Genomic DNA, 19,067 nt, shown 5'->3' with positions numbered 1-19,067 from the left:
TTAAAAGTCAGGAACTTACCAGTCCATGCAGTCTAGCTGATTCTTCTCAATGCTGTAGGTCCCTGGTGCTGCCATCTTGGATTTGGGAGCTGGCTGTGACTTCCTGAGAAATCACATCTGGCTCCCCATTGCACATATGCAAGATTGTGTGGCACATTGAAACTGATCCTGCAGCCAGTCACATGTTCCAGGAAGCAGTGGATGGAGAGGAGGGCAGGGTGAGTGATGTCGCTCTCACCTAGGTAAGAATTGAGGAAGTAGGAGTGCCAAAAAAGATACCCGATTCCTCTTAAAAAAAAGTTCAAATACTTTAACAGTTGAGTGGAGGTCCACTTTTAACTGCCAGGAAGTCTTCTCCGTTACAGGTCCTAAAGAATAACCTTCTTCCTTGCTTCTGAACCTCTGGACTACTACCAAAGATACATTATGATTTTAGGGTCTGAGTAGAGTAAGAAAAGATCAGAATCCCTATCCGAATTTTTCTTTGCTATCTGCATTCCATAGGGGAGAGGTATCATCACTTTCTGTCCCCGAGACCCAACAGGAAGTAAGAAATAATCTCTCCAAAATAAGAGAAAATCTTTTTTTAGACAGCCACCAGAATAGGTGTCTTTATTCGAAGATTTTCCCCATATCCATGTGTATTTCTTTTGTTGTATCCATCAAGAAAGTGAGGTTGATTTACTAAAAGTAGAGAGTGCAAAATCTGGTGCATAGTAGCCAAATAGCCAATCAGCTTCTAACTTCAGCTTGTTCAATTAAGCTTTGACAATAAAACCTGTAAGATGATTGGTTTCTATGCAAAGCTGCAACAAAATTTGCACTCTCCAGTTTTAGTAAATCAACCCCAGTATAGTAAAGGAGGAAGCTGTTGAAATCTTCTAAATTCAAAACACGGGTGTATGGATGGTGCCACACCCTATTAGTTACAATCACAGAGTCCCAAACAATTTGGGCTTTTAAGGCACCAGATATCAATAATGACAGCTACATAACATACAAAGTTTTATTTTCACACAATAAAAAAAGGATTATACATAAAACACATACAAAAGGGAAAAAATTCAGAATCATTAATATAGGTGCACCCAAAACAAACATCCAGCCCTCTATAACCGAATTACACTTGTAGATCAAGATAGCCAATTTTTCTGTCCAAAGAAGGACCATGTACAATACTATAGTTACATTTTATATAAAGAGGGAGGAAAGAGAGTCGCCATTGAGCTCTACGCGTTTTGTGGTCCAAACCACTTCATCAGGAGCATCAACCTCCAGTATTTACAATGTATCCATAAGGAACAGTCTGTTAAACCCTTAGCATATCAATAAGATTTTCAACCATCACTGCAACCATCAAGGACATGCAACATGATCAGAGGAAGATTTGTATGTTATGTAGCTGTCATTATTTGATATCTGGTGCCTTAAAAGCCCAAATGTTTTGGGATTTTGTGATTGTTGTCAATCTTCACCTGTGCATGACTGGAGATCTGCATCAAACTCATTTGATTCCTTTCCTCTAATTTTTTAACAGAAACTCTCAGTAAACAAACAGCTTCCTGACCTGACAGCCACTGCTTCATTATAAAGTGGCAGATGGTGACTCTGATCCTGCCAAACTTTCAGCATTTTTGAAGAAGATTCTCTTCTGACAGAGCTGAAGAACTAAAAACTGCTTTCACGTGGCTTTTGCCTAATCTTGCGTCTATCTGCAGAAAACAGGGAAGGCAATCAAAGCAGTCTATTCAATTTGAGGTTAATTGCCTTGCCATTTGAAGGCAATAGAAATAGAAAGACTAATTCAGGATATTGCAGAATTGTGTCAGTTTTGTTCCGGTCTTGTCAAATGAAAATCACCCTTGTTTATGGCCAGATGGTAGTATAACAGTCAAAAAGAATACAATTAATTTTGGCGTAAAGTCATTTGGTGATGTGATTGATAATTGACAGTGTAGTTTACCATGGTCATATATAAGCAGAGATTTTGTTAAGAATGGCAGGAGATGACAGATCCTCTGAGAAAGATTTGCTAAGTGATTTGTGAATATTCACACAACAAATTGTGTGGATATTTACCTTACTGTGTAGTTTTCTCAGTTGATACAGACTTTAGTCACATTACTTGCAAATATAAAAATGTGTATGGCCACCCTACCACCCTAAGTCCAGATTCACATAAGCAGGGAATTAAAGAAATCAGCACTGTTGTTTTTTTTTTTTGTTTAGTAAGCCACCCACTTATGGACCAATCTATCATAAATACAGATTTGTAAGTCCAAATTGCTGCAAACAAAGCAATTACAGAGCCCCAACTTACTAAAGTAAGAGAACATTTTTACTTACAGTGAAGGAAATAAGTATTTGATCCCCTGCTGATGTTGAATGTTTGCCCCTTCACAAAGAAATAATCCGTCTAAAAATCGAATGGTAGGTGTACTGTAACACTGAGAGACAGAATAGCAACAAAAATTTCAAAAGAAATGCATGTCTAACAAATTATGCACTGATTTGTATGTTCGTGAGGGAAATAAGTATTTGATCCCTTATCATTCAGCAGGATTTATGGCTACCAGGTGTCTTTCATACAGGTAACAAGCTGAGATTAGAAGCAGTCTCTTAAAGGAAGTGCAGCTAATCTCATTTTGTTACCTGTATAAAAGACACCTGTCCACAGGAGCAATCAAACAATCAGATTCCAAACTCTCCACCATGGCAAAGACCAAAGAGCTGTCGAAGGTTGTCAGGGACAAGATTGTAGACCTACACAAGGCTGGACTGGGCTACCAAACTATCGCCAAGCAGCTTGGTGAGAAGGTGACAACAGTTGGTGCAATCATTCGCAAATGGAAGAAACACAAAACAACTGTCAGTCTCTCTAGGGGATCAAATACTTATTTCCTTCACTGTATATAGTGAATTTTCACATCTTTATGAACAATATGAAACAAGGTGAAAATGAACATAGCAAAGATAACCAAGTCATGTGCAAGAAAAATGAAAAAACAAAACAAAAAACACAACAGGATTTTTACCCCCACATTATCCATCTAAGCCCAAATGTACTAGAGACAAAGTTCAAAGGCTGAGGTTTTACAACAAGAAGTAAAATACTTCAGAGAATACAGAAATGTAGAATTTGGCCAGCAGTAGGACTATATTTGTTTTAGGGATAATAGACCTAACTAGTGTATTCCTAACTTATATTTTACCTATATGGGTTGGTGGTCCTGTAAATGTGAGCAAAATAATGTGAGGTGGTTTAGGTGTTTTTTTTCTTTCAAAAGATGTAGCAACATGCTGTGATCAAATCTGTTTGAGAACAGATGGTCAGTAAGAAGTGAAAAAATCACTTTAATTACCCCAAACTGAAAAAAAAATCCTATTAACATAAAAAAATACACGGAAGAAGTGGAACCCCCAAAACACCATCCCCTGAAACAAAAGCCTATTTTTAAAAGGAAACGTTAAAGAAAGAAAAAAAAAATTTGCTATGTACAGCTAAAACCCAACAAAGACCTTAAATCATCCAGAAGAAAAACAAAAATGGCCCCTGATAAGAAGTACAAACACAAGTAGCAAAGGGGTTGATTGTCCAAATAACTTTAATATAATGTTTTAGTAAATGTTGGTATTAATCAATTTTATCAGACCTTCACAATTGTTGGTAAATGCATGGTGTTTTTAAGCTATATCTCTAAATATTTATGCTATTTATGTCTAATATCATTTCCTTCAGGGTTTTTCTGTGGAATATTTCCAGTGTAAATTTCCAGTGTAAATTTCAAATCTTTATTATCTACCATCTTCTCTAAAAGTTTTAAATCCAAATCTCAACTCATATTGATGCAAATGGTGGCACTTTGTAAGAACTTTGTGTAATAAGCATAGGCTTACACAGAGGACCTGCCAGTTGTGCCTGGGCACACCCTAATCATCCCGTGTGCATTACTATTATTGCTCTGTGTGCAAATAAAGCAATGAGAAAGATCTCCCACTGAGCGGCTCTGCTTATAAGAGAAGTGTGGAATCACTTCTCTTTCACTCTGTATCTGCAGGCAGGGAGATAAGGTGCCCACAGGGAGATCAGTAAGATACGCATGTGTGTTTGAGCTTTGGGGTGCATATTCTAATGCAACAGGCTGCGCACACATATGGTAATAAGTGTAGCAAGATAAAGAGCTTTTCAGCACTGCTTTTAACAAGGTAAATGCAAATTTACAGGGGATAATTTATTGTTAGGGTTTAAGGTAAATTTAAAGCGGAGTTCCACCCTAAAGGGGAAGTTCCGTTTTAAAGATTGGTCCCTCGCTCTGCATTAAGGATTGGCACCTTTGGGGAGCAGAGGTACCCGCTCCCATTTCCGCTGAAGTTGTCCTCCTACCCTCCCTCCCCGATGTCTCGTGGGACACGTCATAGGTCCCAGAAGACGACGGGGCCATTCAGGAAGCGCAGCGCTACTCGCGCATGCGCAGTGGGCACCTGGCTGTAAAGCCTCAAGCTGTCACAACCGGTTGCCCACACTAAAGATGCCAGCTCCTGGAATACAGGACTACTGGTGAAACGGGCTGTGGTGGGGGCAGTGCGGGACCGAGGGACAGGTGAGTTGCTGTTTTTTAAAAGTCAGTAGCTACAGTTTTTGTAGCTGCTGACTTTTATTTTTTTACAGAGTGAGCGGAACTCCGCTTTAAGGTTTAGAGGTTAATGTTAGATTGTTGCACCTTATTCCCTGTTTAGTGTGTATGAATCTCTGAAATCCAGCATGCAATTTCCAACTAGAACCCTGGTTGCTGACTATTGCCTCATTTTCTTATGCTACATTCGCAGTACTATTGACCCGTCACTTTGATGGTTGGTACTAGCCAAAATTAAGGTGTATAGATTGGTAGGGTGCGCAGCCCGAAAGTGGGAGAAGCCCCTGTTCTTTTACTTTACAAATCAGAATCCTGGAAGGTTGTCAGGTCACTGGAAGAGTAGCAGGAAAAAGGGCAAGCAGAGCTGTTGGGAGAGTACCTTTAGTGCTTTTGCTGTAATATTTGAAAGCGAATCGCTCCACAGTGCCTACATCCACAAAGGTCAGTAAGGTCTTGTTTGATAGCTCATTTACTGCATGTTGAAGATATTAAAATACTTGTATGCCCCATGTTCACTTTAAGGGGTTAGCGTGGTGTGAAAATGTTGCCACTAACAAAGTGTCAGAGCTTTGCCCAGCCAGATTGGTCAGGTAAAGGAGTTGTAGCAGAGAAGACTGCAGTCATGCTTGGCACTGCCTCTTCTGACCACCCAGGCCTGCTTTTAGGTCAGTAAAGCCCCCCATGGTCAAAAGAAATGCTCAACAGGCCAGTGTGGTGGGACCAGGTTGATACTTTAGAGGAGAAGCCTAAATTTGCATATACCTTTATGTGTCTATGTACTGTATTTGTATCCTCTCATTTTTTGCATTGCATTTAACGTCATATACTTAGCTTGAATTTCCTGGATTTGTTTCAGGTTTACTTTATTGTTGTTTTGGAAAGCATTTTAAACGCCAAATAACTTCTTAAAGATTTATCCTTATTTGGGTTTGTGAAAGTTGGACTCGGATTTTGTATACTGTATCATGTGTCTGTTCATATCACGCTACAATACTTTCTGATTCATTTTGGTATAAGAAGCATGCTGCCAGTGACATCGGACAGACGTGAGTACTCTTGATCTGCTTGATTGTTTCAGGTCAGAAATTCTGAAAATATTAAAGCCAGAGGATCAGCTTAATAGCCAGGCAAGTTTTATATTTTCAAAAGGTTGTCAGCAACAGCAGCAGCCCTGTTTCTCAATACTTGTTTTTTTACAATTACTTTCTGCCCTAAGTACTTAGGAAGCTTGACTGGCATACCGGTGTTTAATTTTTAAGGGTGCGTACATACAAAGATAGTAAATGTCTTTGTGAAACTTTTTCTTTTGTCTACCTTTATCCATGTGGATGTATAGCAACTATTCAATGTAAATTATTCACATTCTTCCTGCTGTCCTGGGGGACTATAGACCTATGGTTTGCTGTATCTTGGAAAGCATATCACAGGCAACCTTCAAATATATCTCAAGACAAAATTTCCCACTGGCGAGTCTTCCCTTCAGTTCCTGCCATGCAGCTCCAACAGGAAGTGAGGGACAATCTACAATCTCTTTGAGACAGTGTTTATCGAAACAGGTGTTCCCACTAGGAAATTTCCCATCTATTCCTTGTGATTCTCTATATTCTGCTAATCCATATTTTTGTATTATTCTTCACTCTATTTTGGGGACAATGGTCACCAGAACAAATAGACAGAATGTATATCACTAGCGGGGGGAAAAAGAGCAATAAAAACCTGACAGGAGTTCTAACCCCTTACCACTCTATCCAAAAAACTAAGAAAAAAAAAGTTTGCTTTTATGTAAATGTTATTAATGAACATCTCTTTTTGCTTGCTTAAATCCGTTTAAAGTAGAACTAAAGGCAAAACTTTTTTTTTTATAGAGTAAGGGAGGGCTATAACCCCTGTCAGTTTTTTTGGGTGTTGTGTACCATTGGGGAGATTTCCCTTCACTTCCTGTCCCACTGCCAAAACAGGAAGTAAATAGAAATCAATCCAAAGTAAGGGAATTTCTGGTTGTCACCAGAACTAGTGTCCCTATTACTGTCAATCACTGTTCTGGGTATAACTCAAAATTTGCGATTTTCTATTACTTTCGCTTTCAATGATAACAGGAAACATGACAAATAGAGAGGGCGAATCTCCCTAATGGGGGCAAAGACAGAAATGAAAACCTGACAGATGTTCTAATTCCTTTGCACTCTGTCAAAAACAAAAAAAAATTGTGTTTAGTTATACTTTAATATACCAAAAGAAGATTTAGTTATATCTGTGATAAAAGCAAAAACTGTTGATCTTGTCAGAAACTCAGAGCTAAAACCTCCTGTGTTACCTCAAAGATCCCTCCTAGTTTTTTATTGGACTTCAGAATGTATAGTCTTTATGTTATAGAGATCTGTGAGTGGTAGTTGTTGAATAGTTTAGTAAAAGGCACTGGACAAGGCTGACACCACTCAGTCCACAAAAATGCTGTGTGTTGTCATCCCACAACAGGGCTTAAGAGAAGTAGAATTACTGTATAGGCAAAATGTTTTTTTCATTTTGGATGGCGTAAAGGAAGGTCATAACCAGTGGTGTCCCTGTGCGGGTGCGGGGGGTGCGCGCCGCACCGGGTGACACCTATTGCACGGAGTGACAGAGGACCCTCTCCACGAGCTCCACGAAAAGGAAAGTTTTAAAGCAAGCCGACGTTCCCCGCAAGATGGATCGGATCTATGGATTGAGCATAATGGATTAACTGATCTACGTAAGGATGTGCAAGACTTGTCTGTAACCAGGAAATGCTGCCGTGATAGCAGGAACCTCCTCCAGTTGACATCACTTCTCGAGCATGTGCAGACTGGACCGGTGTTGACAGATCAGTTAACCCCGTATAGGTTGCAAGCTGACGATCCCTGCAAGATGAATCGGATCTGCGGATTGGGGAGCATAATGGATCGGACATCTTGCGGGGGTCATCGGAGGGGTGTCACCAAGTGTTTCCGCACCAGGTGACACCAACCCTAGGGACGCCCCTGGTCATAAACTCTGTCAGTTTATTTTTTGCTCTGTGTCTCACTGGGGAGAATTCATTTCACTTCTTGTCCCATAGCCAAAACAGGAAGTGAGAGGAAATCCCTGTAAATTAAGAGAATCCCTAGGTGACCAGAACTAGTGTCCCCATTGGAAGATTCCCCCTCTATTACTTTTCTGGGGACAACCCAAAATTTGCACTCTAGGGTTGACTATGCTAAGATCCAGGTCTACTGCAGTGGTACTTCTTACTTTAGGTAGTGAGTGAAGTCCTTGTACAACAGCTTGTCTAAAAAGACAGTCTTTGACGTAGTTTCTCAGCCAGCTAACATTGGGGCCCAGTCTTTACAGCGATGCCCACAAGTACAGTCCCAGTAAAGTCTGCATGGAGTGGTAAGGGTTGCTAGGCAAATCTCCAGTCTCTAAGTGCTCAATATCTACTAGCAACAACAGGTCAATGGCAGTACTGCCCTCTCACTAATCCCAGCCATGTGGCAGTAATGGTCCCAGTGTTCAGGTGTTCTGCCTGCAATGGTTCCAGTCCTCAATCTACAGGTTTACAGCACTTCAGTCTCTGCAGCAAAGTTCTGTGTACTGCAAGTAGCTCAGTCCTCAGCCTCTGCACACTCTGATCTGCTCTCTCTAGTCTCCAGCACACAAGACCCCGAACTCACACTCAGGTTGAGGACTTGTGTCAGCTGGAGGCACACCCAGAAAGGCCGGCGTGCTCACCCTGGTCTCCATGCAGCAAAAGAGGGCAATCATTGCTCTGCTGCCTTCCACCTCCCTCACACTGTCTCCTTTGGTTACTGGAGTTCAATGGTCCATAGGATTCCATAGCATGGCCTCTATTCAGGACTTCAACTCCCACAGTCCAATGCGGCCAGTGTACAAGTCTATGGAGCTCACTTGGCTTGTCTGCTCCCCTGTTGGTGGGAGGTAGGCAGTGTTACTAGATCCAGCATGAAGAGTTCAGTGAGGGCATAGAGAGCAACTGCACCACAATGTTCTAACGCTCTCGCTCTCTAGCTGAGCACCTGGCTACATATTGAAGCAGCTGCAGTACCTGCAACTGTCAGAATACCCAAACAGTGACTGCATTTGAAAGGCTGCAGTCACTGTTCAGGCGACAATTTTCCACTCATCTCCTTCAATTTTTCAATGGAAGTCTCTTGAGCCAGTTGGAGCTGGCAGAGCACCTTTCAGCTCCAATTTTGGCGAATTCAGCAGAAATCATCTAAAATTCAAGCTGTGTAAGGCCAATTTATGGCACATGATAAGACACAATACTCTGACCATGCTATTGCTTTGTAAGATATAAGCGGTTTAGTGGGGAGAGACTCCTTTGACCTACTAGTCTAACTAACACTCAGACTTACTCAATGTCCTATTTCCTCCTGGCACTACCTGAACTGGAAATGGGTGTGGAAATGGAGTGTTCTCGGTTGCATATTGTGAACCATAAGAGAATTCAAGGTATTTGGAAGGATTCATCTGCACCTCTCTATTTAACTCTAGCTTTCCTGCTGTCTGTTCATCTATCTTTACACTGTGATTTTGGAGTTTGTGCCTAGGCAGTAGCAAAGCGGGGACCAAAAAACAGTTTGTCAGGCTCCGCCCAACGGGATCTCTAGTGGTCCACAGATTGGGATTCCCCAGGACGCGGAGTCTAAGTCCCAGTCTGCCTTTTCACCAGAGCCCCTGATGGTGGGGATGGACTTGGTGCAAGACTAGAACCAGGTCGCAACCCCTGAGTGCACCCAACTATGGTAGAGGGGTCCCGCTGAGGGTATGTGCCCGGGATGAGCCTGCTGTGAAGGGGCTGACAGGTCCAGGTCCGAGCGGGATGGATGGATGACTGCCAGGAGTGAGCGTGGTCAGACTAGCCGGGTCGGTAACAGTGGGGACAGGTGCGGTACGAAGCAGCAGACAAAGAGTAGTCAGGTCACACGCCGGGTTCAGTAACAGAGGGTCCAAATAATAGTAACGTCAGGCAGAGGAATGGTCAAGGACGAGCCGGGGGTCAGAGCAGGAGAAGGTCAGCATAGATCAGAACAGGCAGGGTTGGCAACAAGGAACGCACTTACAGGAACAGGAACAAGACCTTGCGGGAATGAGGACATTGCCTGGCCAGTTTAAATAGCGCGCTCTGCACCGTCATTGGTGCCAGGCACGCGCCCGAGTGCACGAGTGCACATGCGCGGCCGTAACTGCCGCCTTGGACGCCCAGGTCCCAATGCCCGCACGCTGATGTGCCTGGGCGATCCGCGCATTCGCAGACTCGCGCACCGCAGCGAAGACTGGGATCCCTGACACAGTTCTTGCATGTGAGCCCTTTGGTGACTATTCCTGCCACTACTTCCAAATCATACAATATCAGATTTATAGGAAAGCTGCAACAACATTTTAACTTAAAGTGGTTGTATACCCTCTCATATACCCAGTGAAATGACTGGCCTCACAGAGATGAAACAAATCCTCCTAAATATTTTGTGCCCGTTTGTCTACTGTCTTCTCTTCTCTACATCCATTCAAAGTGCTGAATTTATAAAGCTTGTTTGAAGGTTCAGAAAACAGGGGATGATGAGCTCAATTTACACACTGCAAAGATCAGTGAGGAGAGTTCAGACTTGATTGGAGGGAAGAGGCACACCTCCTCCACACAGCACACAGAAACAGAGCTGAGGCTGTCAATCTAAAGGAGGTCCCTCCCCTGTCACTATTTTTTTCTTGGTGTCAGGAAAACTTGAGACAAGTGCTCTTGAGACAAGTACACACTATAGACTACTGTAACTCCCTCCTCACCGCAGGCTATCCCCACTTCAGTCTATCATGAATGCTGCTGCCAGACTCATCCACCTTACTAACCGTTCTGTATACGCCACCCCTCTCTGCCAATCCCTCCACTGGCTTCCAATTGCCCAACGGATAAAATTCAAAACACTAACATTGACGTATAAAGCCGTTCATAACACTGCCCCTAATTACATCACCGACCTTGTCTCTAAATACCACCCAAACCGTACTCTCCACTCCTTGCAAGACCTCCTACTCTCTAGCTCCCTTGTCTCCTCCTCCCTTGCTCGTCTCCAGGATTTCTCAAGGACTTCACCCATCCTCTGGAACTCCCTACCCCAATATATCAGGCTATTGCCTACTCTGCTCACTTTTAGATGCACTCTGAAAACCTATCTCTTCGGGGAAGCCTACCCCAACCCCAGCTAATACTGGAATCCCCTACTCTTCCTACCACTCCATCCCCCACAGCTAATTACCTTTTGTACCATTAACCCCTCCCTCCTGGATTGTAAGCTCCAAGGAGCAGGGCCCTCTAATCCCTCGTGTATTGAACTGTATTGTTACTGTACTGTCTCCCTCCATAATGTAAAGCGCTGAGCAAACTGTCGGCGCTATATAAGTCCTGTATAATAATAATAATAATAAAAATAATAGAAGGACATGTCTTGTTCATATTTCATGTCTGAAGTTTACAACCACTTTAAATTGTATTTATATCTTTCTTTAATTTTCAGTAAAGTAGGTATTGTATATATGAATAAAAATGACCTCTACCAGGTTATTTTTTAGCAGCCTGTGTAGCATTGACACAATTTCCAGAAACGAAACAGGAAGTTAGAGGAAATCACCCAAAGTGAGAGATATTCCCTTCTTAGACCGTTGTCCCTGGAACAAGTGCCCCCATTGAAAGATTTTCCCCTACTTCTTGTTCTGGGCACAATCCTCTCTCTGTCTTGCCGAACTAACTATGTAACTATACATTTAAAGGCAAGGGCGGACTGACAACTCATGGGGCCCCCAGGCAATAGGGAATCATGGGGCTCCTGTGTCCTTGCCCAAACTCAAATAAGCTTATGAAAAAGGTACCAGCGGCATCTCATGGGGCCCCCTACTGACCCCGGGCCCTCGGGCAGTGCCCGAGTTTCCAAATGGTCAGTCCGCCCCTGTTTATAGGTAAAGTTGATCCAGGAAATATCCGATTGCCTCTCGGGGGATCAGGAAGGAATTTTTTTCCCTGCAGGAGCAAATTGGTTCATGCTTTTGCTGTTTTTTTTTTGCCTTCCTCTGGATCAACTGTGGGTATAGGATTATAACTTTTTTTTTTTAATGGTTGAACTGGATGGACTTTTGTCTTTTTTTCAGCCAGGCTAACTATGTAACTATGGTGGCATTGGTCAGCAGTACAATTAAAGGGGTGAATCCCCCCAATAGAGAAACAGACAGCAATAAGAAAAAAGGTAATAAAGAGTCCAATCATTCCTAACTGTATTCAAAACTAAAAAAAGGTTTTGCCTAGAGATACATTTTATGCGCTTCTGCTCTTCAATAAGTCATTTTTGAAGGAATGCTTCTGTATCAAATGGACACATGCAAACAAATGCAAGCTTTGAATGGATTCTCCATGCCAGCAGTGGTGTTAGAAGTTAAAATTACAGATAGCTCATTTGCTCTGTGATGTGCATCCTTGTCATCTGCTCACTGTCCTGATTAATGGATTCTTTGTGCCAGCATGATTTTATATTCCTTCTATTATTTTCACAGTATCCAAAACAGTACTAAAGCCTGTTAATTGCAAGCCAACTACTAGACGTCCTTGAAGATGTTCAGATTTCAGCTAAGAGTGCTGACTAGAATATGATATTTTGACTTTTGGTTAAAATCCTCTTTAGTGTCTCAATGTATCACAATTTGCATTACTTAAAAAAAAAGAACTAACAGTAAGGGGTGCATGTTAATACAAAAAAAGATCACTGTTCCTCCCAATGCAGCAATAAATTAGTTACAAAGTGAACTGGATTCAGGACAGATGACCTTTCCATTTGCCTGGCCTTAGCTTCCCTGGGGATACAGCATTGTTGACTATCTCCAGCACAATTAGATTAATTGGATTATTAGATTTTGTTACAAGTTGTCAGTAACATCAACCTGGTAAATTGTAAATTGGTGTCAAATCCTACACTGAAAAACAGCTTGAAGACAATATTATGGCTGTTGGTATGCAATATCCATGTATAGGTAAACACATCTCATGGCCTCCCACAATACAGTGCTTTGCGCCTGAGCAGCCAACAGTCACATCCAAGTATCTGTAAGTGCTTGCTTTCAATGTATTCTGCCACTTTACCAATTTTACAAGTGGCTAAACTGAAAATTAAAGTACAAAGCATGCTCTTACCAATGCAACACATATGACAAATGGACATATTTGCCAGAAGTAAATCTATTCAGCTGTAGCATCTACCTCTAGGTCACTACTATGTCTTCTAGTGATTTGGTGGTCAGCAGGATAAACCATTAAACCCAACTGGGGACCAATGGAAACATAATCAACATATAGTTGTGCTGTCCCTTTAAATGTGGTTCACAATTGAATGTGCAAACATAATATTACCAACTAATCATAAATTCATATACAAATAAAGTGCAATTCATAAACAATCAAATATGGTGCTAATTTTGGAAAAAAAACAAAGGTGTCCGTTTATGAACCAGAGGTAATAGATCGCTGCTCAGTTCTCCGGCATTCTCGGAGAACACAGTTCTCCTGTGAATGCAGTTTATGAAGCAGTTCTCCGAACGAAGGGAGAACGGTCTCCAAACACTGGAGAACGGTCTACAAACTCTGGAAAACGGCTGATTTTACTATAATCTCGCGAGATTACAGTAAAAGATCAGTTTACTAAGCAGAGGTAAATTATCACTGCTTAGTTTGCGGTCCCTCCGATTCTCCAGCTCTGGGCTGGAGAATCTGGAGGGAGAACACAGATCTCCAGTGAAGGGCTGACATGATCTCCTGAGTGTCATAAACTGTGAATGACCAGAGAATAGCTGAGATCCGTTGAATCGCAGCTATTCTCTGTGTCATAAACGGACACCAAAGTGCAAATTCAAAAAATGTGATAAGTGCAACCATGCAAAAAATAACCAGAATGAATATAATAAAGAGTCCAAATTCATAAGGGTAGTCCAAATTCATGAAAGGTCCCCACAGATAGCCAGCTTCTGAGCAAGTGAAGTACCATCAGAAGAACTATGTGCCACAGGGCCACTCTACCAAGGGGTTAATAAGGTTCCTTACTAAAAGATGGATCCTACACATATATCATTTAGGGCCTTACTGCTCTGCACCACCATACACTCTGGCCAAAAGGACACCTTCCAAATTCTGGATGAAAGTGCTCAGCACAAGGGATTAAAGCAGAGAATGAATTGCCATAGATTAGTTCCTTTATGTTATCATAATACTTACATTGTATGTAAAGATCACTGTATAACATAGAGTAAGCACTGCCGGAGTCTCCCGCTAGTGTGCATTATGATGCCATGTGTTTGGCCCGCTCAATGCGTTTCTCTATAACAAGCATCTTCAGGGGATGGAGGCTGCAATAGATTGACACTAATGGAAATGTTGGTTTTCAGCAGATTTCAGAGGATGATATTTCTTCAACACAGGCGTTTCGGCAGCTCAGGTAGAATAAGTGAGCATTTACTCTCTTCCTTGGCAAGGATTGCTTTTTCCTGACAGGGTCACTTTAATTAAATGAGTTTCATCATTAAAACAAAAAGCAGCAGGTTGCATCATCAGCCTCCTATATCCCTTGCAGACATGGACAACAAAATCTCTAAGCCTGAGTTCCCATCTACACCCATATGCTACCCCTATAAATAATGGCATCAATCTCATTGCTGGCATTTTTACCCAATAATTAATATAAAAGAGGAACCCAAGAGATGAGAGGGACAGCTATATACCCCTCATTCTCACTGCAGAAAGCACAGCAGGCTTCTGACTCTTAGCCAGGGGCGGACTGACCATTTGGAAACTCGGGCACTGCCCGAGGGCCCGGGGTCAGTAGGGGGCCCCATGAGATGCCCCTGGTACCTTTTTCATAGGCTTTTTTGAGTTTGGGCAAGGACACAGGGGCCCCATGATCCCCTATTGCTTGGGGGCCCCATGAGTTGTCAGTCCGCCACTGCTCTTAGCCATCCTATAGGAGCCAAAGGCCACACTGTAACAGTACAGTACTGCTGCCCACAGGCAATGCAATGCACGGCTATTGTATTGACAGGTAGGCAGTGCTTGAATTAGTGGTGCCAGCTGCCGATTCTATGGCAGAAAGGTGTGTTTAGTGTCTATTACAGAATGCCAACATTCATGACCCAGCACTCTGTTACATCTACTGCACCTGTGTGCATGACCCTGTTTGCTGCCAAAGCACTGACTTGTACAACCATGCTTGCCACCACTGCACCAACATACACACTTCTGTGCTCACCTCCACTGCACCAACACACACACTTCTGTGCTCACCTCCACTGCATCAACACATGCACTTCTGTGCTTACCTCCACTGCACCAACACACACACTTCTGTGCTCACCTCCACTGCACCAACACACACACTTCTGTGCTCACCTCCACTGCACCAACACACACACTTCTGTGCTCACCTCCACTGCACCAACACACACACCTCTGTGCTCACCTCCACTGCACCAACACACACACTTCTGTGCTCACCTCCACTGCACCAACACACACACTTCTGTGCTCACCTCCACTGCACCAACACACACACTTCTGTGCTCACCTCCACTGCACCAACACACACACTTCTGTGCTCACCTCCACTGCACCAACACACACACTTCTGTGCTCACCTCCACTGCACCAACACACACACTTCTGTGCTCACCTACACTGCACCAACACACACACTTCTGTGCTCACCTCCACTGCACCAACACACACACTTCTGTGCTCACCTCCACTGCACCAACACACACACTTCTGTGCTCGCCTACACTGCACCAACACACACACTTCTGTGCTCGCCTCCACTGCACCAACACACACACTTCTGTGCTCGCCTCCACTGCACCAACACACACACTTCTGTGCTCGCCTCCACTGCACCAACACACACACTTCTGTGCTCACCACCACTGCACCAACACACACATCTGTGCTCACCTCCACTGCACCAACACACACATCTGTGCTCACCTCCACTGCACCAACACACACTTCTGTGCTCGCCTACACTGCACCAACACACACACTTCTGTGCTCGCCTCCACTGCACCAACACACACACTTCTGTGCTCGCCTCCACTGCACCAACACACACACTTCTGTGCTCACCTCCACTGCACCAACACACACTTCTGTGCTCACCACCACTGCACCAACACACACACTTCTGGACTCACCTCCACTGCACCAACACACACACTTCTGTGCTCACCACCACTGCACCAACACACACTTCTGTGCTCACCGCCACTGCACCAACACACACATCTGTGCTCACCTCCACTGCACCAACACACACATCTGTGCTCACCTCCACTGCACCAACACACACATCTGTACTCACCTCCACTACACCAACACGCACACATCTGTACTCACTGTCACTGCACTTACACACACATCTGTGCTCACCTCCACTGCACCAACACAAACTTCTGTGCTCACCTCCACTGCACCAACACAAACATCTGTGCTCACCTCCACTGCACCAACACATACTTCTGTGCTCACCTCCACTGCACCAACACAAACTTCTGTGCTCACCTCCACTGCACCAACACATACTTCTGTACTGCCTGTATGTGTATCACTAGACTCACCACGGACTTAAAGTAGGTCTTCACACTCCTCCTCTTTTTCCTTTTACATCTTTGCTTACCAGGTTATGAGTTCTTAAAAGTTCAGATACTCACCTACCCAACAGATTCAGTGTTGTCCTGCTGAGATCCTCTTCTTTTTTGCCACCAGTTGGGTTCCAGGCCACCATGTTTTTTGTGACATCATCGGGAGGCTGCTGGCTCTTCCAGATCACCTCGCAGGTCTCCCGATGACATGTTGCTAGGCCCACCCCCCTCCTGCTTTGTGAATAAAAGGCTCAGGGAGCTCAGTGCATGTCATTCGCTTAGGCAAGCGATGTTTATGGCGGTGGGTCTGAATGTTTTATACTAAAAAAGAAAGGTTAAAATAAGCACAATCTGTGTAGCAGAGCTGAGGAGAGGTGGAGAGGAGGGAAGTTTGTTTTGAGGGTGAAGACTTGCTTTAACAATTCACAGCTACTGCATTAACACACCCTTCTTTCCTCTTTGCCAGTACACTGAAGAGAATTTATTAATTCGCCACAACTGCACCAAGGAGCAACCATTCACTTGCCACTAGTGGTGTATTTAGGTTTTGTGCTGCCCTAGGCAACATAAAAATCGTCTGCCCCCACGGACACCAACCAACACAACCCCCCCTTCCCCCTCCCGCTGAGAGAGAGCCTGACATTGACCCCTGCCCCCCACCCGGGAGAGAATTCCACTACCCCCCCCCACCTCCCCAAGGCGATTGAGAGACACTCATCTTCACAGCTCCAAACATCCCCATAAATGAAAGCCAGGCTCTACATACACCATCAAGCAACCCTCAGCCTCTCTCAGATCCCACTTGGTTCCCATGGTGCGCTTGTCCCTTCTTTCATCCTTTCTTCTGGGTGGAGGTGCTGCCCCCCTGAAAAATGCCACCCTAGGCAAGTGCCTTGTTTGCCTTGTGGTAAATACGCCCCTGCTTGGCACCACTACTGCCATGCACTACCACACTCTCCACCACTGTACCAGCGGGCACTTATTGACTCTACACTGCTAAATTGCTGTGCACATGTATACATTCTGTTCAACACTATTGCAGTAATTTATAAAGTATAATGAATACAACAATCTCTTGATTGTTTTTTTGGGGGGGTTTTTTATACAAAATTACCAGCACCAATCAATAGCTAAAGCATCTGTTTCGAGAGAGCTGATTTATTAATTACAGTTGTAGAAGGATTCAAGAATAAATGAATTAACAAGGTAAATAAATAAATACAGAAATTCTCAATGGGGGAAACTGCCTTATTTAAAATGCATTTAATAGAAAATAGACAGGGCACATAGATGCATCCATTCATGAAGGAAAGGCTTGTGCAGTTCTGTCAAATGAATTAAACAGTTTGTCATCTGCGCCTGTTAATGTCCCTAGGTAGCACAAAAGAATATTTCAATAAAAGCTATTAAGAAGCTAGAAGAGGTCTCCAATTATTAAAAGGAGAAGATAACAGCATTTCTGTGCCAAAAAAGCTTCAAACACATCAGCGAATACCTTTCTTATCCTAACAAAACCTTCTGCATTTGTTTTGTAAGTAAAGAATGCACTTTGCTCTGATAAATATTCATGAGTATTGCCTGTTAATCAAAAATCACAACAAGTTGAAGGCGGTGAAAGTAGGAATTTATTTCAATTCAACCTTATTATAGTACGGAGGACATTGCAAATATGCATGGAGTGTATATTTCAAGAGTGGAATTTGTACCCCTTATATTTTATATATTGTGGAGCATTTGCCGCTCTGGGTGAAATTGAGCGCTATAGACTATTCATTTTTTCATATATCCCAGTATGAAAGGACTATACATAGAAAATTGGTATTCTGAAATAGCAAAATGTGCACATTATTGCTTCAGGATCTTCAGAACACTTCAGTAATAAAACAAAATTTAGTTTCAAACATTTCTGGATATTTTAGGGTGTTTATACTCTAGTTATTATATGTTTCCTGTTCATGCATTTTTGTGTTATAATGTTTCATTGGCCTGCTGCTCTCCACAATGCATGATGCAGAATGGCTGAATGTAAACAAATAAATAAGAAAAGGGGGTAGGAATGGCCGTATGTATGAGGAAACCCTTATCCAATTTATATCCCATGTATATACAATAGGATACACTGTACTCTCAAACTCAAATCCAACTCTTTGTGCAAAGCATCAGCTTGTTCCCAAAGCTTATCCAATCCAAACTGGAATGTAGCTGAAAATTGGTGCCACAGATATCTATTTAGTTTGTGCTTATGGTAGAACTCCTCGAAGACCATATATATATATATATATATATATATACTCTATACCAAATTGTATTGTAACTGGAATGTCTACCTTCATTTTGTAAAGCACTGCGCAAACTGTTGGCGCTATATAAATCCTGTATAATAATAATAATAATTATATATATTTATATATATACTGTATATATGATTATGGAGTATAATAGCAAGCAGAATGGAATTGTATGTTGCAGGGAAAGAGCTGATGATGAAGAGATAGACACGTCTGAAAATGCGTTCATTGACTCTGCATGGTCCTTGAGTGACATCGGTACCAGGGGAAGGAGGACGTTCCAGATTTTAATGACGAGTCCCAGCTTCTATACAGTGACCCGTTGGCTTTCACCTGTTGGTTTCCCTCACGGTTGGACGTTGGCCCCCGGAGCTGCGACTCTTGCCACTTCTGCCTTTCTCCCACTTGCTCTTGTGAGTACAACTTTCATTTGTTTTTAACATAAACTATTTGTTTTTAATAGTAAACTATG

The 19,067-nt window shown here is 42.8% G+C and overlaps 1 protein-coding gene across 1 annotated transcript in view; it reads left to right on the top strand.

Annotated features, from left to right (window-relative positions):
* HRH1 (histamine receptor H1) overlaps positions 1 to 19,067 on the top strand; it is a 219,368-nt gene that overhangs the window by 92,788 nt on the left and 107,513 nt on the right. Inside the window, exon 2 of the mRNA XM_089678712.1 lies at positions 18,777 to 19,008. The gene's annotated coding sequence lies outside the window, so the exon portion shown is untranslated. The remainder of the gene's footprint in view (positions 1 to 18,776; positions 19,009 to 19,067) is intronic.

The sequence above is a fragment of the Staurois parvus genome, unplaced genomic scaffold (assembly GCF_062004578.1).
Source record: "Staurois parvus isolate SC_StPar_1 unplaced genomic scaffold, SC_StPar_1.0 ptg000209l, whole genome shotgun sequence".
Classification (NCBI taxonomy): Eukaryota; Metazoa; Chordata; class Amphibia; order Anura; family Ranidae; genus Staurois; species Staurois parvus.
This window is presented reverse-complemented; position numbering and strand designations above follow the sequence as displayed.